The sequence below is a fragment of the Schistocerca gregaria genome, chromosome 9 (assembly GCF_023897955.1).
Source record: "Schistocerca gregaria isolate iqSchGreg1 chromosome 9, iqSchGreg1.2, whole genome shotgun sequence".
NCBI classification, from domain to species: Eukaryota; Metazoa; Arthropoda; class Insecta; order Orthoptera; family Acrididae; genus Schistocerca; species Schistocerca gregaria.
The window spans coordinates 160,873,111-160,894,456 of NC_064928.1; the positions used below are offsets into that span (position 1 = coordinate 160,873,111).

Here is a 21,346-nt window from a genome sequence, read left to right on the forward strand (position 1 = left end):
TAAGATGGTCGATTTATTTGTTTCCGGAAGATGAGAAGACTAGGAGATAAAATCTACTGCTGAAGTTGACAGGACGAGAAGTTCAATAACACCTTCCCATGTTGTCTCGTATGAGGTCATTCTATTCTGGGAAGTTGTTACGTTTGAAGTTTCCATACGACGTGTAATTTTGCCGCAGAGACGTACAGTGCAGGTTTTTCCGCGAACTATCTCCAACAATGTGTTACGTAAGCGCCGACTCGTGAGCCTTACTTGGGGATGACGCGAACAAAGCCTTGGGCTTCTATCTGGCGGGCCATCGCAGCGGTAACTAGCGTGCAGTAAAACCGCCACCTTTGTACCCACAACCGCTGCCTGCGCGGTTCCTGCCTTCCACCTCAGTTTCAGTCTGTGGCTCAAGAGTGAACTTCTTTTGCAATTGCTGGAATTAGAACTCCGGACTTCATTATTTTCACGGTTCTCGGTAAGTGAACGCATCGACTTCAGAACCCAAAGCTTACTATCTCTTTCACTTGTCAGTACTCTCTCTCGTACGGTTAGTAACGTGAGTGTCCCAAATATCGAGTATGGTAAGGTATTTCTCTCTACTGTGACGACGGACGCAGTTGAGAAATAGATAACCATTACAAGTAACTACCCTACTTTGGTTTACAATGCTGCGATAGGATGCAGTAGCCAGCAGTTAACTCCCTACAGGTGGTTTTGTGGTCATCACTCTGAAGACTGGTTTGATGCAATCCTCCACGCTAACGTACCCTGTGGAAGCCTCTTCATCTCATCACTCTGAAGACTGGTTTGATGCAATCCTCCACGCTAACGTACCCTGTGGAAGCCTCTTCATCTCCGCATAATTACTGCAACCTACGTCCATTAGAAGCAGCTTACTGAAAATCAAACCTCGGTTTACCTCAACGGCTCTTAGCCCCTTCCCCCCCCCCCCCCCCCCCCCCCAACCCCAGACACACAACATAATTGCCTGTTGAAAACAACAGAGTCAACAACTTCCTCTAAATCTACAAATGCTACAAATATATAGGGTGGTCCATTGATCGTGATCAGGCCAAATATCTCACGAAATAAGCGTCAAACGAATATATATATTCTTTAGCACACGTACGGCATAACATGTTCCGATGAAAATATTGAAAAACCATAAACTTACTAATCTATCTTATTCTATTTGACTCGCTGATTACGAATATGTATATATTAATATGATTAATTCTATTGCTAATCAATGTGTCACCTAATCTTATTTTGAAAGACTAAGTCCCATACGGAGTTCTGTAGTCGGATTTTAACTTTGGCGCCTTAATTGAAACTGCTGCGTCATCACTGAACGAGGTTTGTTAGGGATGTTTTTTTTTTTTTTTTTTGGGATGCGGCCGCGGCAGCGGCCGCTTACGATTCGAAAACATTGAACATACTTCATGAAGCTATTGTATACATGGGTGTTGTGGTTAAAAGTCGGGGATTTACCAAAATCTTTATTAGCAAGTTCAGCCACATGATAAGTACGACAGGCAATTATGTCTCTGTCCACAAAACGTTCTAGTCCTGGTACAGATGGAGTACCAGACCCACCTCGTACAATAGCTACTGTAAGCCAACCATTACCATGATCGAAAGTGTCGTTAATATCAACGCTAAAATTAATTCTACATCCAACAAATTTAGCGTTGATATTAACGACACTTTCGATCATGGTAATGGTTGGCTTACAGTAGCTATTGTACGAGGTGGGTCTGGTACTCCATCTGTACCAGGACTAGAAAGTTTTGTGGACAGAGACATAATTGCCTATCGTACTTATCATATGGCTGAACTTGCTAATAAAGATTTTGGTAAATCCGCATATATGTCGCCCTCTGCACTTGTGTTGTATACTCGTAATAAGAGGAAAGTGTCTGTAAATGAATCTGTGTTTATTTGGATTAAGGGTAGAGGTGTATGTGAGTGTGTTAAATTTGTTGGTGACTGTACTTTGTATTTTCATAAATAAATTGATCTACAAGACCAATTGATCTGAAGCGTAGCCCACTTGAGGTTAGGTTGGGAGTTTTTTTTTTTTTGGAATATATATAGGGTGGTCCATTGATCGTGACTGGGCCAAATATCTCACGAAATAAGCGTGAAACGAAAAAACTACAAAGAACGAAACTTGTCTAGCTTGAAGGGGGAAACCAAATGGCGCTATGGTTGGTCCGCTAGATGGCGCTGCCATAGGTCAAACGGACATCAACTGCATTTTTTAAAAATAGGAACCCCCATTTTTTATTACATGTTCGTGTAGTACGTACACAAATATGAATGTTTTAGTTGGACCACATTTTTCGCTGTGTGATAGATGGCGCTGTAATAGTCACAAACGTATGGCTCACAATTTTAGACGAACAGTTGGCAACAGGTAGGTTTTTTAAAATTGAAAATACAGAACATAGGTACGTTTGAACATTTTATTTCGGTTGTTCCAATGTGACACATGTACCGTGGTGAACTTACCATTTCTGAGAACGCATGCTGTTACATCCAATAATTGCTCAAAATGATGTCCGTCAACCTCACTCCATTTGGCAATACGTGTAACGACATTCCTCTCAACAGCGAGTAGTTCGCCTTCCGTAATGTTCGCACATGCATTGACAATGCGCTGACGCATTTTGTCTGGCGTTGTCGGTGGATCACGATAGCGAATATCCTTCACGTTTCCCCACAGAAGAAAATCCGATGACATCCATCATGTTGGAAGTACATGCAGTGAAATATCTTGTAGTCATATCGGTAGAACATTACGTAGGAAATCAGCATACACTGCACCATTTAGATTGCCATCGATAAAATGGGAGCCAATTATCCTTCCTCCCATAATGCCGCACCATACATTAATGCGCCAAGGTCACTCACTGATGTTCCATTTGTCGCAGCCATCGTGGATTTTCCGTTGCCCAATAGTGCATATTATGCCGGTTTAAGTTACCGCTGTTGGTGAATGACGCTTCGTCGCTAAATAGAACGCGTGCAAAAGATCTGTCATCGTCCCGTAATTTCTCTTGTACCCAGTGGCAGAACTGTACACGTCGTTCACAGTAGTCGCCATGCAATTTCTGGTGCATAGAAATATGGTACGGGTGCAATCGATGTTGATATAGAATTCTTAACTTTCACGTTTTTGAGATTCCCGATTCTCGCGCAGTTTGTCTGCTACTGATGTGCGGATTAGCCACGACAACAGCTAAAACACCTACTTGGGCATCATCATTTGTTGCAGGTCGTGGTTGGCGTTTCACATGGGGCTGAACACATCCTGTTTTCTTAAATAACTTAACTATCCGGCGAACGGTCCGGACGCTTGGATGATGTCGTCCAGGATACCGAGCAGTATACATAGCACACGCCCGTTGGGTATTATGATCACGATAGCCATACATCAACACGATATCGACCTTTTTCGCAATTGGTAAACGGTTAATTTTATCACGAGTAATGTATCACGAAGCAAATACCGTCCGCACTGGCGGAATGTTACGTGATACCACGCACTTACACCTTTGTGACTATTACAGCGCCATCTGTCACAAAGTGAAAAATGTGGTCCAACTAAGAAAATCATATTTCTTTACGTACTACACGAATATGTAATAAAAGATGGGGGCTTATATCCGTTTGACCTATGGCAGCGCCATCTAGCGGGCCAACCATAGCGCCATCTAGTTCCCCCTTCAAGCTAGACGAGTTTCGTTCTTTGTTGTTTTGTTGTTTTGTCGTTTGATGCTTATTTCGAGAGATATTAGGCCCAGTCACCTATCAATTTACTACCGGGTATATGAAGGTGGTATCTTTTCTTTCGGACAGATACCATCGGTGACTATGCAGCTCGTTAGAATGAAATTACAATCAAATGAATACCCCTAGCTGCATACAGTCGTTGATATAAGGCAAGGTGGACAGTTGTTTGCCCCGACCGGGACTCGAAACCGGGATCTCTTGCTTACATGGGTAGGGGCACTATGAATATAGTGCGGGACGATAAGTTGGGAATGTGAGTCTCATGGGAGGCGTGTCAGAGATAAGTCCCTGCTGTCGCACCATCGTCTGTGTCCTCTGTGGCTCAAATGGAGCTTCTGCTATGTAAGCAGGAGGTCCCGGATTCCAGTCGGGGCACACATTTTCAATTGTCCCCGTTGACTAATATCAACGTCTGTATGCAGCTAGGGGTCTTCATTTCATCGTAATTTCGCTATGAATATAGATTTCCCTGTCTTCTGAGACAAGTCGTAAGGTTACCATTGGCTGGTGTGCCCCTAGATTTCTCCAGAACCCAAACAGATCCCACGTGAGCCTGGCGTATTTTATACTACTGTAAGTGCGAGGGCGTTCAGTCAGTGATGCAACACATTTTTTTTTCGCGGTCAATTTCGATAGAAAAAAATCGGAATTTGTTGCATGGCAGCGTGGAATGCTCCCGCTTTAGCCAACACAGATTAATGAAGTTCCGACAGGTGTCGGCGCAATAGGAAGTCTGTGTCTGTAACGGTGGTGCCTTTCAAGGAGAGAGCTGTCATTGAGTGTCTTTTGGCACAAAACCGGACCGCAGCAGGTAGTCATAGGCGCTTGCAGAATGTCTACGGAGACCTGGCAGTCAACAAAAGCACGGCGGGCGAGGCCTGTGTCATCATCGCAACAAGGTCACGCAAACCTGTCGGATTTCCATCGCGCAGGTCGAAAAAAAAAAAAGATTCAAATGATTCTGAGCACCATGGGACTTAACATCTGAGGTCATCAGTCCCCTAGAACTATTTAAACCTAACTAACCTAAAGACATCACACACATCCATGCCCGAGGCAGGATTCGAACTTGCGACCGTTGCGCTCACACGGTTCCAGACTGAAGCGCCTAGAACCGCTCGGCCACAACTGCCAGGCTCCTGCAGTGTTGGAACGTGCGGACACTCTCACTCGAGGTGATGGACGGATCATAAACACCGCCCTGCACTACTCGACGTCTCTGCTGGTAGTGTTGACATACTCGTGGAGTACTCAAAGGTGTGTGCTCGCTGCGTTCTTCGCCACCTAACGGAAGCCGAAGGACCATCTGAATTGCTTGCGTGTTACGAGACTAATCGTGACTATTTTTTGTCGAACATCATCACGGCGATGAAACATGTGATCATTTCTTCGAACCGGAATAATACGACAATCCATGCAGTGGCGTCACGCCACCTCTACTCTGAAGAAAAAGTTCAGAGCCGCACCTGCAGCTGGGAAAATCATGGCGATGGTGGGGACCAGCCCGGTATTCACCTAGCGGGATGTGAAAACCGCCTAAAAACCACATCCAGGCTGGCCGGCACACCGGCCTTTGTCGTTAATCCGCCAGGTGGATCCTTCCTCACGGCGCGTATTGAGCTATCCTAAGGAAACTGAAGAGACGACTTCAGCGTGTTCGTCGCCACAAAAATGCTAACGGATTTATCATTCTTCACGTAAATTGAAGGCCTCAGGCGCGTATGCACAGCCAAGGGGTGCCCACAAAACTTTATTGGACTATTCTTCCACATTCACCCTACGGTCTGGATCTCACACCTCCCGAGCTCCATCCCTTTGGCGCAATGGAGGATGCACACCATGAGAAGCAGTACGTGGATGATGGAGAGGTTTCCGATGCAGAAAGACGTTGGTTCCGACATCGACCAGTAGAGTGATGCGATGCGGCTATTTGGGCCCTGCCGGTAAGGTGGCGGAAGGCCGTCGCATTGGAGAAAGATTTCTGGAAAATAGAGTTTTGTAGGCAAAAGAATGCGGAGTAGTATGGTATGTTGGAAGAATGAAACTAACCTCCTTTGAGAGAACAAATCTGTTGCAATACTTAGCCGAGTGGGAGTAGCCGAACGGTCTAAGGCGCTGCAGTCTGGACTGTGCACCTGGTCTTGAAGGAGGTTCGAGTCCTCCCTCGGGCTTGGGTGTGTGTGTTTCTCCTTAGGATAATTTAGGTTAAGTAGTGTGTAATATTAGGGACTGATGACCTTAGCAATTAAGTCCAATAAGATTTCACACACATTTGAACATTTGGCAATACTTATTTAACGCCCCTCGTAATTCATGTCAGTTCCTTGCTTATGACTATGACTTGTCAAAATGATCGTTCAGTAAGATTCGCCTTTGTTAGAAACCTGCTCCCCTGCGAGTCTAGAGCTAGCAATGCTTTGGACTGAGGGTCGAGTCAAGTCAGTTGGAGCCCCAGCAGTTATGGAAAGACCACATGTACGGGGGGTAGCGCTGAAACGCGTGCATCATCGGTAATTACGTCTGTACTGTATGGGATGATACCGATACGTAGAAAGATGAATGTATTTAATAGCAATGACAACGACATCTAAATGTGTCAGCTCATTTTAAGTTGACATGGCTTAAAGCCACAAAAGTCTGCACTTGATAATGGCCTAAGGTCGAAATTGCAATCGTGAAATGAAGAAAGTGTTACGGTCACTGTCTTTTATAAAATTAGTGTCGTTTTCTTACGTGTTTAGTGGATGAAGGCACAACGTAACTGCGTGTTAACCAATTCAGGAGTGAGCTGCTAGATTTGTTACCGGTACGATCGATCAGGATGTAAGTGTTATGGATATGCTTCGAGAGCTCAAGTGTGAATCTCTGGAGGGAAGAAGACATTCATTTCGGAGAACACTACAGAGAAAGTGTAGAGAACCGGCATTTGAAGCCGATTGCAGAACGATCCAACTGCCAGCAACATAAATTTCGCGTAGGGACCACGAAGATACTGTAAGATACGAGAAATTAGGAGTAAGGAATGTTTCTAGAACTATTACATGTATAAGTGTCAAAACACCGATTTTTTATATTGTTGTATTGAAAAATTCTCCGTAGTTTTCTGATCAAGAGAAATTTTACTTCGAGGAAATAACTTCCAGAAAAAAGTCAAACTCCTATTTTGTTTTTATTTCGGAATATGTGTACCTGTGCTATACATAAATAATTAACATGCTTTATTTCAGTTGCAACACAAAAGACAATTTAGGACCGGAAGCTGTGGTTCATACATCAAAATGTTCCTAAAAGATCTCTTAGAAGATGATAACCATTACATGGGCTTACAACCCTAATTCTTTGAGCTACACTAGTTATAAAACTGACAAGTATTTCAAGATTTATCCACGAACATGTCCTTTTAACCAAAGATTAATTGAACCCAGAAGAAATACGAAAAAAATTACATTTTGTTCAGTTAACTACAAGGTTGTAGCACTCCAAAGTCGCCAAATAGCTGTAATCGATTATGTCGAATCGTCGTCGTCATTTAAGGTTCTGGTAATAGTACCAGTTATACACTGAGACTGGTGAAGCTTGTTCACTATATCTCGATTATGGTAGTTACTTATTTGGTTTCCTAAATAATTAAAACTCTTAAATTGTTCAGTTTTTCTGTTATTGAAAACAGTTTTACATATGATTGCCTCAGATGCTTTAAATGTCATTATCGGTACCTACGTTTTATTAATTGAGACTTTGATATTGCGTTCTTCGCCCAGCAGGTGCAATTTATGAATGGTGTATTGTAATTTATTTTCATGGTCAAATACAATAACTGTTCGTCTGGAAAATAGCAGTTGTTTGTGGTTCCGTATTCTGATATACGTAATCCAGGTTGTACGTCTTGTCTCCAACTTCTTAAGATATTGTCTATATATAAAGGGTTATTCAGATGCCCCTGCCAATATAGTTTTATGCAACCCGCAATATAGTATCTGGGCTTTGGAAACCACGAGCGAAATTTTCACATTCCCTCACTCGCTACTCGCAAACTAATACTCCTACAGTAAAAATGAGCAGGACCTTTTTGTATGAAATTTAATGTAGTTAAGTTTTGTAATTGGGATACGTTTTCGCTGGAAGCCACAGGTTCCGAGTTATTCAAGAAAAACGTACTAAAGTGATCTTCAAATGCATCTCCAATCTCATACTCATCCCTCATCAGTCAGCACTTGTAGTACTTTGTTCGTTGCGCTCACTCCTTCCACTCTACAAATATTTCCGACTACACGAACTATTCCTGATGTTCGATATTTTTTGGTGTCTAGTAATTGGGCTATTACACAACAAGCATAGTCTGCTATTTCGTTAATATTACGATTTCAACGGGGTCGTGAGAGTAACGAAATAAAAACGACTTTTGCGAACGTTACGCTAAAACTACTCGTAGTTACATTGAGAGTTCGATCCAGACTGAACCCTTACGAGTACAGCAGTTTCGTAGTCAGAACACCTGGAGAGTTCAACGACGTAACTATTTATTTTATGCTGTTAAAATACACAAAACTGTTAGGTAAAATTTACACAAACATCAGTTTTAAAATTTGTAAGTGCTCGATAAGTTTGGAGCTTAATAAGGCCGGTCAGCGAAGACCAGAAAAGGTGGAATGTGGGAAATAACTCGGGCAGTCGTACATTCTTGTTCAGTGGTATGAGAGAGTGCCATGAACAACATACTAGAAATCATAACCGGCAGTCGCTGAGTGTGGGAGTGCGGTGCGTTTGAAGGCCACCTTTGTACATTTTTCTAACGAAAACGTATCCCAGTACGAAATTTTACTGCGTTAAATTTCATACAGAAAGGCCCTGTTCATTTTTTCTGTGATAGTAATAGTTTGCGTGTAGCGAGCGGGAGAATATGAAAATCTCGCCTGTGGTTTTTGATTGCCGGATGCGATATTGCGGGTTCCATAGAACTACATCGTTAGGGGCATCTGAATCACCCCGTATATGGAATAATGTCGATCATAAACTGGACCTTCGTGTGACACCCTGATTCACATGTACCGTGCCGGCCGGGGTGGCCGAGCGGTTCTGGGCGCTGCAGTCTGGAACCGCGCGACCGCTATGGTCGCAGGTTCGAATCCTGCCTCGGGCAATGGATGTGTGTGATGTCTTTAGGTTAGTTAGGTTTAAGTAGTTCTAAGTTCTACGGGACTGATGACCTCAGAAGTTAAGTCCCATAGTGCTCAGAGCCATTTGAACCATTTGAACCACATGTACCGGAGCTGAAATTCTTGCATCAGTTGTATTCATTGTATTAGTTACTGTGTCCCTGTATGAACATAAAAACAATTAGTTTCCACTAGGATTTTTCTTAATTTAAAAAAGTGTAGTTGGAAAACCCATCCTGTTTTTGTCATTCCAAGTCATGAAAAAAATTATTTGCCCTTTCAGTACAGTAAATGACATTCTCCCATTTCTGAATCTACACGGTGTCCCACTCAAACCTCCCAGATTTCAAAGACCCAGGGAAGAAAAAGAAACACAATACATACGACAATGAGAAATGCACCACATTGTAGAGCATCTGAAAGAATTTATTTATCATCAATACACCTCTACATGTGAACCATTTGTAGCACGAAGAATATCGAGTCTATATTAAATTTCTTGCCAAGTTCTTTGTAACACTTCCTCTGTTATTGTTGCAATCGTATTAGTGATACGACGTCACAACGTAGGAATATCGTCCACTTTGGTCGCATACACGCGGTCCTTCACAAATCCCCACATGAAGAAATGCGGCATAATGTAAGGTGAACGTGGTGGCCAGGCAATGGGTCCTCCACATCCGATCCAACGAATGGGAAATTTCCTATACAGGGACTGGGGAACGGCCGTTGACCAAAGCGTCGGAGCGCCTTCTTGTTGAAAAATTATGTTCGGTTGCAAGACTTGCATCTGAGGGTACAGAAACTGCTCCAACGTGCCCAGATACACTGACATCATTGCAAGGAAGAACGCTCCAACGATCATGTCGTGCATTAGGCCACACCAGACGTTTAGTTTAGGGCTGTCACGAACATGTTCAATGACATGACAACGCCAAATCCTAACATTGTGCCTAATGACCCTTCCTGCTAGATGAAAGGTTGCCTCATCTGAGAGTAAACGTCTTTCCTGGAAGCTGGCATCCATATCAATACGCTGCAGCATATCTGCAGCAAATTGTTGTTGACGCGGTTTGTCGTTCGGCGTCAGATGTTGCAGAATTTGCACTTTGTAAGCACACATACGAAGACGCGGGTGAACTACACGATGCAGTGTTGATCGAGGTACATCAAGTTGACTAGATGCTTGACGAGTTGACTTACGATGGCTTCTGAGAAATATTTGTCTGATGTCCTCCACTGTCCTTTTCTGAAACTCCGTAACGTCCACCGCCAGTCTGTTTCAGAACACTTCCTGTTGCCAGAAACTTCCTATACCATTCCTTATTTGTTTTCACATCTGGTGGATCACATTCATAACACGACGATTATTTCTTTGCACAGTAATCGGCGACTTTGTTTCTGCAAACCACACTACTGCTTGTGTGGAGTCGCCATTTTCAGTTCATGCGACCATGCTGCACTCTGGCGACGATACTTGGCACATCTGACGCGGGAATATAAATTCTTTGAGATGCTCTACTATGTCGTGCATTTTTCATTTTCGTATCTACTGTGGTTTTCCTCTCTTGGGTCCTTGAATCAGGGAAGTTTGAGCGAATCACCTTTACTGTCAGCACAAGTTTTCTCCCAACCTTCCTTTTTTCTGATGCAGTTACTTCTTTTTCATATACTCTGCTTTTGTTGGTCTGTAATTGTTGACTTTGGTAGACCAAACGCTTCCTCAACATTCAGCATTCCTGTTTCTTTATTCTGAACCGCGCGACATTGTCAAGTCTCTGTTGAAAACACGATAAAATTTGTAACAGTTCTAGCTGTTACGAAGTGGGACCTTCATACCTAGAGAGCAACACTATTATCAAGCTTCTGTGGGCCCTGGTCTATCGCTGGAAATGCGCGTGATATTTATGAAACAACAGCTGCAACTTTCCGTCACTAGGGTGCGCTGTGGTCGTACCTTACTCATAGCTCACCTGTACTGTCAGGGTGACGTCATATTTCGTGCCACTACTCATCGGACTCAAATTGTGTTGGTTCGAGAAATGCTTCAAAGTACCCAGGCATAAAAAAGTATAAACTTTCAGTTTATTTGATAGATCAGTACAAAAACGAAAACGACTGCATATCGTTTGACATTTATTACTAGAGAGAAATATAACGCTTTGAAAACTTTTGCTTACAAGAAAATAAAATTAGTCTAGAAAACAATTTTCACATTTCACAAGACATTCCTCGTTATCTCCTTGTTCCCATTCCACGTTTTTTCAGTCTTTTTACAATACTTATGTTTGTAAAAGCGTCATTCTGTCGTAGAACAAAAAAAAAACACCTTCTCCTTTTGCAGAAATTCGTAGAGCCTTGATTGTTTTACGTAAAATTCAGCTATCCAGATTTGTTTCCCTGTTCCACTGCTGCTCTATGCTGGCAGTTATGAATAGAGTTGTAAAACAATCGTAGGCGACCGTAGCCTATCATAAGTAGGCGTTCGCTACGGTATCCTTCCTTCTAGCCTTGGTCAGTTAAAGTCAAAATGGTTCAAATGGCTCTAAGCACTCTGGGACTTAACATCTGAGGTCATCAGTTCCCTAGACTTATAACTACGTAAACCTAACTTACCTAAGAACATCACACACATCGATGTCCGAGGAAGGATTCGAACTTGAGACCGTAGCAGGCGCGTGGTTCCGAACTGAAACACCTAGAACCGCTCGGCCAAAACGGCCGGCCAGTTAAAGTCACACCTGCATCACCACTACATTATGCGTATTACATACCTGTTGGGCGTCACCTCATATTGATTACTTTCTTCACGTATTCTATCCGTGTCTTTCTAGATCCCCCTAAGAAGAAGAAGTAGTGAACCCTCTAGGGACTGAATGAGGCTATACAAAGGGCCAGGTCACCTAAAGAACATTTCAATCAATTCCTCATACTTGTAATCGTGCCCGTTACTTAAAAGTGAACAGTACTTGTAACAGAATTGAAATTGTCAATGTTTAATTGAGGTTTTATTCTAAAATTCTTGATTTCTAATATGAGACAGAGGGATGTTGTAGTAAAAGCAAAGCATTTAACGCTACAGAACGCAATTTTCTTGCGATAAAGACAAAAAGAAAAAAGTAAAACAAAAATATATCAAACGCGCGTAAATGCTTCGCTGAACTAATATAAAACACATTTCTGCTATTCGCAAAACAACTTTCATATTTATCAATACGAACAGGTAACTCTTGCCTCTGATAATGGTGAAGAACGTACAAAATAACAGTAATTCTATATCTGCACAAAAAAATAACTGCTTTGTTTACGTAAGAGGCAGAAGTTAAGCAATTCAATAATTTTTATTACTTATGAAATGCAGTTTATATTCTATAAGGATATAAAATGCACAATGAATGATGAGCGGTTCTAATTAAGTGCAAAAAAATTGTTTATGTTTCTTTCCCTACTAATGGTACCAGTACTGCCGGTATTCTTACCATGTACTACGTCTTTTATGTAGTGTACCAGAACTATCGGACAATAGTTTTGGTAGCGCACAACTCTAATGATAATTTCTCGCTTGGGCAGTTTCTTCTCATTTCTGACAGAGCGCGAATTTGTCATCTAGTAACCGACATCCAAAACCGCGAAGATACATACCAAGTAGGAAAAAAAAATGAGTTTCAGGATATTCATTCGTAAGTCGTTCCCATACGTTTCCAAATACGACGAAAAAAAAAAAAAGAAATCGGTCGGGTCCACGTACGTCACAAGAAATTTTCTTCTCATTAGGCGCCAGCCGCTGTGGCCAAACGGTTCTAGGCGCTTCAGTCCGGAACCGCGCGACTGCTACGGTCGCAGGTTCCGATCCTGCCTAAGGCATGGATGTGTGTATTGTCCGTAGGTTAGCTAGGTTTAAGTAGTTCGAAGTTCTAGGGGACTGATGACCTCGGAAGGTAAGTCCCATATAGCTCAGAGTCATTTGAACCATTTTTCTCATTAGGCAGCGTCTTAGAAACCTTACGCTCTGTAAAACAATTCGAAAAGCTGAAAGAAAATTAGGCGCGGGCGTCCGACGTATGGTCTATGTTCGACACACGTTAGTGGGCGGTATTGGGTACACAACCCAGTTAGTGCTCTCACTCCAGCCCAACAAAAGCAAGTTTCTTTCATTAAAGACTAGCTGACCTACTCGGCGTTGCTCGGATATTTACTTCACCAATTTTTTTATTAGAAACGAAAACAAAATATGGACTGTATTTATAGCGAAGTATAAAAAGATTCATTTCCATGTATTCGTGAAAATATCTTTAAAGTTATGGATCAGTCGCACGAAGAAATACGCATAATTTTGAAATGTACAAGTACAATATCCAAATTAAGAAACGTGATCCCGTACAGTTTCTGTACACGCTTGGTACAGCTGCTTCGCGTATCTACAACGTGATTTGTGAACGTCTCTAGACGTCTATTGTTTTCGACTACAGCCGTTGGCGCTTCTCAGTTAAAAGTTGGCAAAAGCGCTGCCAGGGAGCAAGGATTTTAAGTTCACTCGACTGTAGGTGTGTCGTAGTAGTATAGAATAAGTGTATAAGAAGTTCGCATATGAAGCAGTATTTTTTTCACTATCGCTGTGTTCATGACACCATATTTATTGAAATATGTGGCGTACAATGATAAACTTGTGCAGGTACATTCAGCGTCATATGTGGATACTTGCATCAAAACATGTTGCGAATACAGTAAGTAGCAAAGAAGTAATAAATTTAAACGTCGTGCATGATGTGGCAGCTTCTCATGCATTGTTTATGGCGTCATTCTCCTGAACTATGATGAGTTGTTGTTATTGTGTTCTTCAGTCCAGACACTGCTTTGATGCAGCTCTCCATTCTACCCTATCCCGTGCAAGCTTTTTCATCTCCCTGTACCTACTGCAACCGAAATCCTTCTGAATCTGCTTAGTATATTCATCTCTTGGTCTCCCTCTACGATTTTTACCCTCCACGCTGCCCTCCAATGCTATATTTGTGATCCATTGATGCCTCAGAACATGTCCTGCTAACCGATCCCTTCTTCTAGTCAAGTTGTGCCACAAATTTCTCTTTTCCCCGATTCTATTCAATACCTCCTCATTAGTTATGTGATCCACCCATAGAATCTTCAGCATTCTTCTGTAGCAGCACGTTTCGAAAGCTTCTATTCTCTTCTTGTCTAAAGTATTTATCGTCCATGTTTCACTTCCATACACGGCTACACTCCATACATATACTTTCAGAAACGACTTCTTGACACTTAAATCTGTACTCGATGTTAACAAATTTCTCTTCTTCAGAAACGCTTTCCTTGCCATTGCCAGTCTACATTTTATATCCTCTCTACTTCGACCATCACCAGTTATTTTGCTCCCCAAATGGCAAGCCCCATTTACCACTTTAACTGTCTCATTTCCTAATCTAATTCCCCCAGCATCACCCGACTTGACTACATACCATTATCCTTGTTTTGCTTTTGTTGTTGTTTATCTTATATCCTCCTTTCAAGACACTGCCCATTCCGTTCAACTGCTCTTCCAGGCCCATTGCTGTCTATGACAGAATTACAATGTCATCGGCGAACCTCAAAGTTTTTATTTCTTCTCCATGGATTTTAATACCTACTCCAAATTTTTCTTTTGCTTCCTTTACTGCTTGCTCAATATACAGATTGAATAACATCGGGGAGAGGCTAGACTCCCTTCCCAACCACTGCTTCCCTTTCATTTCCCTCGACTCTTATAACTGCCATCTGGTTCTTGTGCAAATTGTAAATAGGCTTTCGCTCCCTGTATTTTACCCCTGCCACCTTCATAATTCGAAAGAGAGTATTCCAGTCCACATTGTCAAAAGGTTTCTCTAAGTCTACAAATGTGAGAAACGTAGGTTTGTCTTTTCTTAATCGTAGGGTCAGTATTCTAGAATAAAATTTTCACTCCCCAGCGGAGTGTGAGCTGATGTGAAACTTCCTCGGGACCTTTGCCTTTCACGGGTAAGTGCTCTACCAACTGAGCTACCCAAGCAAGACTCACACCCCGTCCTCATAGCTTTAATTCCGCCAGTACCTCGTCTCCTACCTTAAAAAATTCACAGAAGCTCTCCTGCGAAACTTGCATAACTAGCACTACTGGAAGAAAGGATATTGCGGAGACATGGCTTAGCCACAGGCACATCAGCGCACACTCCGCTGCAGAGTGAAAATTTCATTCTAGAAACATCCCCCAGGCTGTGGCTAAGCCATGTCTCCGCAATATCCTTTCTTCCAGGAGTGCTCCTTCTGCAAGGTTCACAGGAGAGCTACTGTGAAGTTTGGAATGTAGGAGACGTGGTACTGGCGGAATTAAAGGTGTGAGGACGGGGTGTGAGTCGTGCTTGGTTAGCTCAGCTGGTAGAGCACTTGCCTGCGAAAGACAAAGCTCCCGAGTTCGAGTTTCGGTCCGGCACACCGTTTTAATCTGTTAGGAAGTTTCAGGGTCAGTACTGCCTCACGTGTTCCAACATTTGTTCGGAATCCAAACTGATCTTCCCCGAGGTCGGGGATAAGTAGGTGGTCCTTATCCCCACAGCGATTGTTGCCTGAAGTGGGTGACACATGTACCCAGTTTGGTTGAAATCGTTGCAGTGGTTTAGCAGGAGTGTGGAACACACACGTACATACGTGATGGGATACCTCCTAATACCTTGGTATGGAACTACCTTTTTCCAGGCATATTGCAGCAACCCCATGTTGCATGGACTCAACAAATCGTTGGAGGTCGCCTGCAGGACTATTGAGCCATGCTATCTCTATAGTCCTCCAAATTCGAGGAAGTGTGCGGTGGGGCAGGTTAGAATTGTGGCATAAATGTCTGACCACTGTCTCTCGTCGTACTGTGCACTACAAAAGTTACACCTACCTCAGTACGGCGTCTGATCACCAGCTTGTTTCTCTATATACGTAGACGATGTTAAAAGCAGCGTTGAAGAAAAACACCGTCAATATTTACGTTTGCAAAGTCTGCGTAAACTCTGGTAGCAAGCTATCCTGTAACATCTTCGGGTGGAGGGCGATTGCTTCATCTCATTAGAAAAATGCAAAATACTGCAACGAGTTCTTTTATTTCTTAAGTAACAAAATTAAACAGTTGCCATCAGCTCGTATTCAATTAACGAATACTATCACTGTCCTCAGCTCACAGTTCATACAACCCCGTACACACACAAGGCAGAAGGAATGTTGTTAGGTTCTACCCGAATTATTACCGTACGCGATTTACAGTCCTTACTCTGCTACAATGAACGAGTTTCACTTTCGGTCCTTTTTCAGTGGTTCGTAATACATAAATTGCTTGCCAAATATTCCATAGACGCATATGAAACATGCTACACGGAATTTTACAAAGGCCGCAAGTACACACGCCTTTAGCTCTCTAACAAATCACTTCACCAAGCTCAAATTTTCACAATCTGTCCGTAAATGGAATTGTTTGGACGGAAATACAATCCGGACGCGAGAAACCAATAATTTCTTCATTTTATTCATAATGTAGACGGTCACGTCCAATAAGACCTACACGGCCTAGCTAGCCAGCGACCCACGCACTGCCGTTCCTTCCAGGGTCTATAACTACTTGCAATGCTCGGGAAATGCTAACTGTGATTGGTTGTTCAGAATGACCAGCCAATCAAAAAAATCCTTTTCGCACTAAAACTGTCTTAACCCAATCAACATTCACAGAGGCATTTACGTCACTTCATCATGCGAATATTAATAAAACGTTTAATAAAACGAAACGAAAAGAAACCTAATCTTGAAATGACTTTAGAAAATCATTCCTCTGCAAATGGCTATTCTGGCTGCCTTCTTACAGATGCTTACGTCATCAGCATGGTGGGGAAATTATATTCTTCATTGCAACTTGCTTGCTGAAGACTTTCCCATGACATAGTTATGTAATGTCCAACATTAGATAATACTGAATTTTTTCGTGTGTCCCACATACCCACTATCACTAATTCTCATTTACTCATACAATAACACATTTAATAAATGATTTAGCTACACACCAGCCATCTGAAATTAATAAAAGCATTCTTGATTAGTGCAATTACCATGACGGCTCAACACGTCGCTAAAATCTTCTTTTTTTATTTTTAAACTGAACGTCCTTACAGAATGTATGGGTAAAATAACTTTCCATCGTTGATAACCAGTCAAGCAGACGAAGGTCATAAATCTGAGACAGTATGCAGTTAAAACTTGGTAATGACTCAAATTAATGAGTATTTTTTTATATCGTAGCAGAGTTCATCATGAGTACATTATTAAAACGTGTTATCTGAGAATGATATTGCAAATGATGACTATTACTGGAATATGTTTCTTATATACGACTTTGTAATAACGTACTCATGATGAACTCTGCTACGAGATAAAACAATACTCATTAACTTGAGTCATTACTAAGTTTTAGCGCCTCAGTTTTATGACCTTCGTTGTACTTGATTGGATATGAACGAAGGAAGGTCATTTTACGTATAAGTTCAGTAAGGATGCTATCAGTTTAAAAATAAAAAAGATTTTAGCGACGTGTTGAGCCGTCATGGTAATTGTACTAATCAAGAATGCTTTTATGATATGCAGATGGCTTGTATGTAGCTAAATTAGTAATCAAAATAAAAATTTATTTGCGATAGTGACTTGTCGGATTTTCAACTCTTAATGTAAAAATTACGACAGATCACTTATCTTCAATGTTGACAATGACACCAAAAATGAAAATGGAAAGTGACTGTTCGAAACCAGTACCGACCTCATGAAACATAAAGATGCTTTTTGCAAGGTCTGAGAGCGGAGTTTCTGGGCTTTTCTCTGTTTCTGCATAGAAAAGAGGAAATATTCGTTCTTCGCACAGGCTGCAGCATTCAGTCCCCCCCCCCCCCCCCCCCCTCCACCAAATGGAGCTGAGGCATTGTGGGTGTTCTGGAGGCAGCATGTCTGTTAAGATTATATCCGGTTCCCTGCTCTCCTGTGTTCGCGAATGCCACTTCGCTGTACTCCATGTGCGATTTGTGCTTTTACCAGTGGAGGGGGAATGTCTTAGGAGGTTAGTATAATTACATATGTTACTAGCTTGGACCGTGGCGTTACCCATAGTTAAACAGTTATTTATAAATAGATGTTAATGCCGAAACTCACTATTCACGCGTATGCACTATCAGAAAAGCCGTTCCTTGTTATATCTTTAAAAGTGCATTATAGGTAAAGCTTATGTACAAAATCATCTACGTACAGGTATACGACGGGAATTCAAAAAGTGAAGGCACATATGTGGAAAGCTGTACTTATTCTGATGATAGGAAACTGAAACGTGCGTTATTTTTCTACGTAACCTCCCTGGACTTCAATGCAGTTTTCCCGACGTTTTACGAGGTTTTTTTTATTTCATCAGAAAATACGTTTTTCGGTTGAATCTGTAACCAATTTTGCACCGCAACAATGATGCCTTCATCACATTCAAATCGTCTTCCCTATAGTGCTTCCGTTAAAGGTCCAAACATGTGAAAATCGCTTGGAGCCAGCACCTCGAATCTCAACTGCTTCATTGCGTCGGCTGTCCGTTTGGCAGAATGTGGGCGAGCGTTATCTTGTTGCAGGATGACACCTCTTCACAGTTTTCCACGACGTTTGGACCTGATGGCAGGTTTTAGTTTCGTGTGCAACACATCACATCCACCATACAATACAGACCTGGCTCTAAAGCCACGTTTACGCTGGGGCGACGTCTTGCAGCATTGTGGCATGCTACGGAAATGTGGAGTGCGTCGCCTTGTAGCATGCTACAACATGCATCTTGCGGCGTATGTTGCATGCGGCAGGTTAATTTACACCAAAGCAACAGAATTTGTGCCACACGTGTGTCGGTCTTGCAGTATAAAGGATGATAAAGTATCTCAGCGGCGGCCTACTTGGTACTTGCACATGCAGTTAACAACTGAAATGAAAACCAAAGGAAAAGAAAACGATGGTAGAAGAGAAGAGTATTTAAAGAAGGTCCACGAAGTAGTATCCTAGTAACTAGAAGCAGAATGATGCGTTATTTAGTAATGTGTGCTTTCGACCCAGGCGCGTTATTCCGCGCCATACGGTTGCCAAAAGGTGGCCTAGCGGTAAATGTTGGCACAGGTACCGGGCCGGTCACCACCCTGTGTCAGGGCCCGGGGTGGGACTCTCAGCCCCCAGCTCACCCAACTCTGCGGTACGACTGCGCTGGGATGACTGCCACACTACTTCCGTCGCAAGCTCGCAAGTAAACGGATGACGCACCGTAGACGAAAGCAACAATGACAACATGAGAATGATGATTTAGTTCTAAATGTTTTGAAATGCTTAACTACTACATAACACTTTTTCAAAATTAATAAGCAAACACATTAATGAAACTTCCTGGCAGATTAAAACTGGGTGCCCGACCGAGACTCGAACTCGAGACCTTTGCCTTTCGCGGGCAAGTGCTCTACCAACTGAGCTACCGAAGCACGACTCACGCCGGGCACTCACAGCTTTACTTCGGCCAGTATCCGTCTCCTACCTTCCAAACTTTACTGAAGCTCTTCTGCGAACCATGCAGAACTAGCACTCCTGAAAGAAAGGATACTGCAGAGACATGGCTTAGCCACAGCCTGGGGGATGTTTCCAGAATGCAGTATCCTTTCTTTCAGGAGTGCTAGTTCTGCATGGTTCGCAGAAGAGCTTCAGTAAAGTTTGGAAGGTAGGAGACGGATACTGGCCGAAGTAAAGCTGTGAGTGCCCGGCGTGAGTCGTGCTTCGGTAGCTCAGTTGGTAGAGCACTTGCCCGCGAAAGGCAAAGGTCCCGAGTTCGAGTCTCGGTCGGGCACCCAGTTTTAATCTGCCAGGAAGTTTCATATCAGCGCACACTCCGCTGCAGAGTGAAAATCTCATTCTGGAAACATCCCCCAGGCTGTGGCTAAGCCATGTCTCTGCAGTATCGTTTCTTTCAGGAGTGCTAGTTCTGCATGGTTCGCAGAAGAGCTTCAGTAAAGTTTGGAAGGTAGGAGACGGATACTGGCCGAAGTAAAGCTGTGAGTGCCCGGCGTGAGTCGTGCTTCGGTAGCTCAGTTGGTAGAGCACTTGCCCGCGAAAGGCAAAGGTCCCGAGTTCGAGTCTCGGTCGGGCACCCAGTTTTAATCTGCCAGGAAGTTTCATATCAGCGCACACTCCGCTGCAGAGTGAAAATCTCATTCTGGAAACATCCCCCAGGCTGTGGCTAAGCCATGTCTCTGCAGTATCGTTTCTTTCAGGAGTGCTAGTTCTGCATGGTTCGCAGAAGAGCTTCAGTAAAGTTTGGAAGGTAGGAGACGGATACTGGCCGAAGTAAAGCTGTGAGTGCCCGGCGTGAGTCGTGCTTCGGTAGCTCAGTTGGTAGAGCACTTGCCCGCGAAAGGCAAAGGTCCCGAGTTCGAGTCTCGGTCGGGCACCCAGTTTTAATCTGCCAGGAAGTTTCATATCAGCGCACACTCCGCTGCAGAGTGAAAATCTCATTCTGGAAACATCCCCCAGGCTGTGGCTAAGCCATGTCTCTGCAGTATCGTTTCTTTCAGGAGTGCTAGTTCTGCATGGTTCGTAGAAGAGCTTCAGTAAAGTTTGGAAGGTAGGAGACGGATACTGGCCGAAGTAAAGCTGTGAGTGCCCGGCGTGAGTCGTGCTTCGGTAGCTCAGTTGGTAGAGCACTTGCCCGCGAAAGGCAAAGGTCCCGAGTTCGAGTCTCGGTCGGGCACCCAGTTTTAATCTGCCAGGAAGTTTCATATCAGCACACACTCCGCTGCAGAGTGAAAATCTCATTCTGGAAACACATTAATAGTATTAATAGTAAGACTGTATTAATAACTTTCAGAGTTCGGCTCCACAAATTTAAATTATATGTAAAGTTTTACTCCAATGCGTGGGAAATAAACATCCCAGGTTGGGATGCATAAACTAAAACCAGAGGAGGTGATGGTCTGATGCAGAGGAGGGGGGGGGGGGCAAATCCCACTCATCCCCCCCCCCCCCCTGCAAATCGCACACTGCCTGTACTTCACGAATGTAAGTTTAGATTAGACAGCAGCTCAGTCCATCTTGCGAGCAGCACGCATTTACCTCCTTTGGCTATGCATCTTTTATGCTCAGTTACCTATGTTGAATATTTGTCACATTTATCTTGCTTTTGCGAGCTGCCCAGATGTGTAAATCTTTTTCGCTTCCTGCAGTCTTCCAATTGAAGTGCACGAAACGTCATTTTTTCGGATGAATCCAGGTTCTTTTTACAGCATCATGATGGGCGCATCCGTGTTTGGCGACATCACGGTGAGCGAACATTGGAAGCGTGTATTCGTCATCGCCATACTGGC

The 21,346-nt window shown here is 43.0% G+C and overlaps 1 protein-coding gene across 2 annotated transcripts in view; it reads left to right on the top strand.

Annotated features, from left to right (window-relative positions):
* The first annotated feature begins 318 nt into the window (after window positions 1-318).
* The window catches only part of LOC126291947 (organic solute transporter alpha-like protein), a 150,363-nt gene continuing 129,335 nt past the window's right edge, over window positions 319-21,346 (top strand). The window contains exon 1 of one of the 2 annotated variants that reach the window (XM_049985695.1): window positions 319-463. The gene's annotated coding sequence lies outside the window, so the exon portion shown is untranslated. Of the gene's footprint in view, window positions 464-17,938; window positions 18,043-21,346 lie in introns of those variants that run through there. The other variant, XM_049985696.1, reaches the window with a different exon arrangement.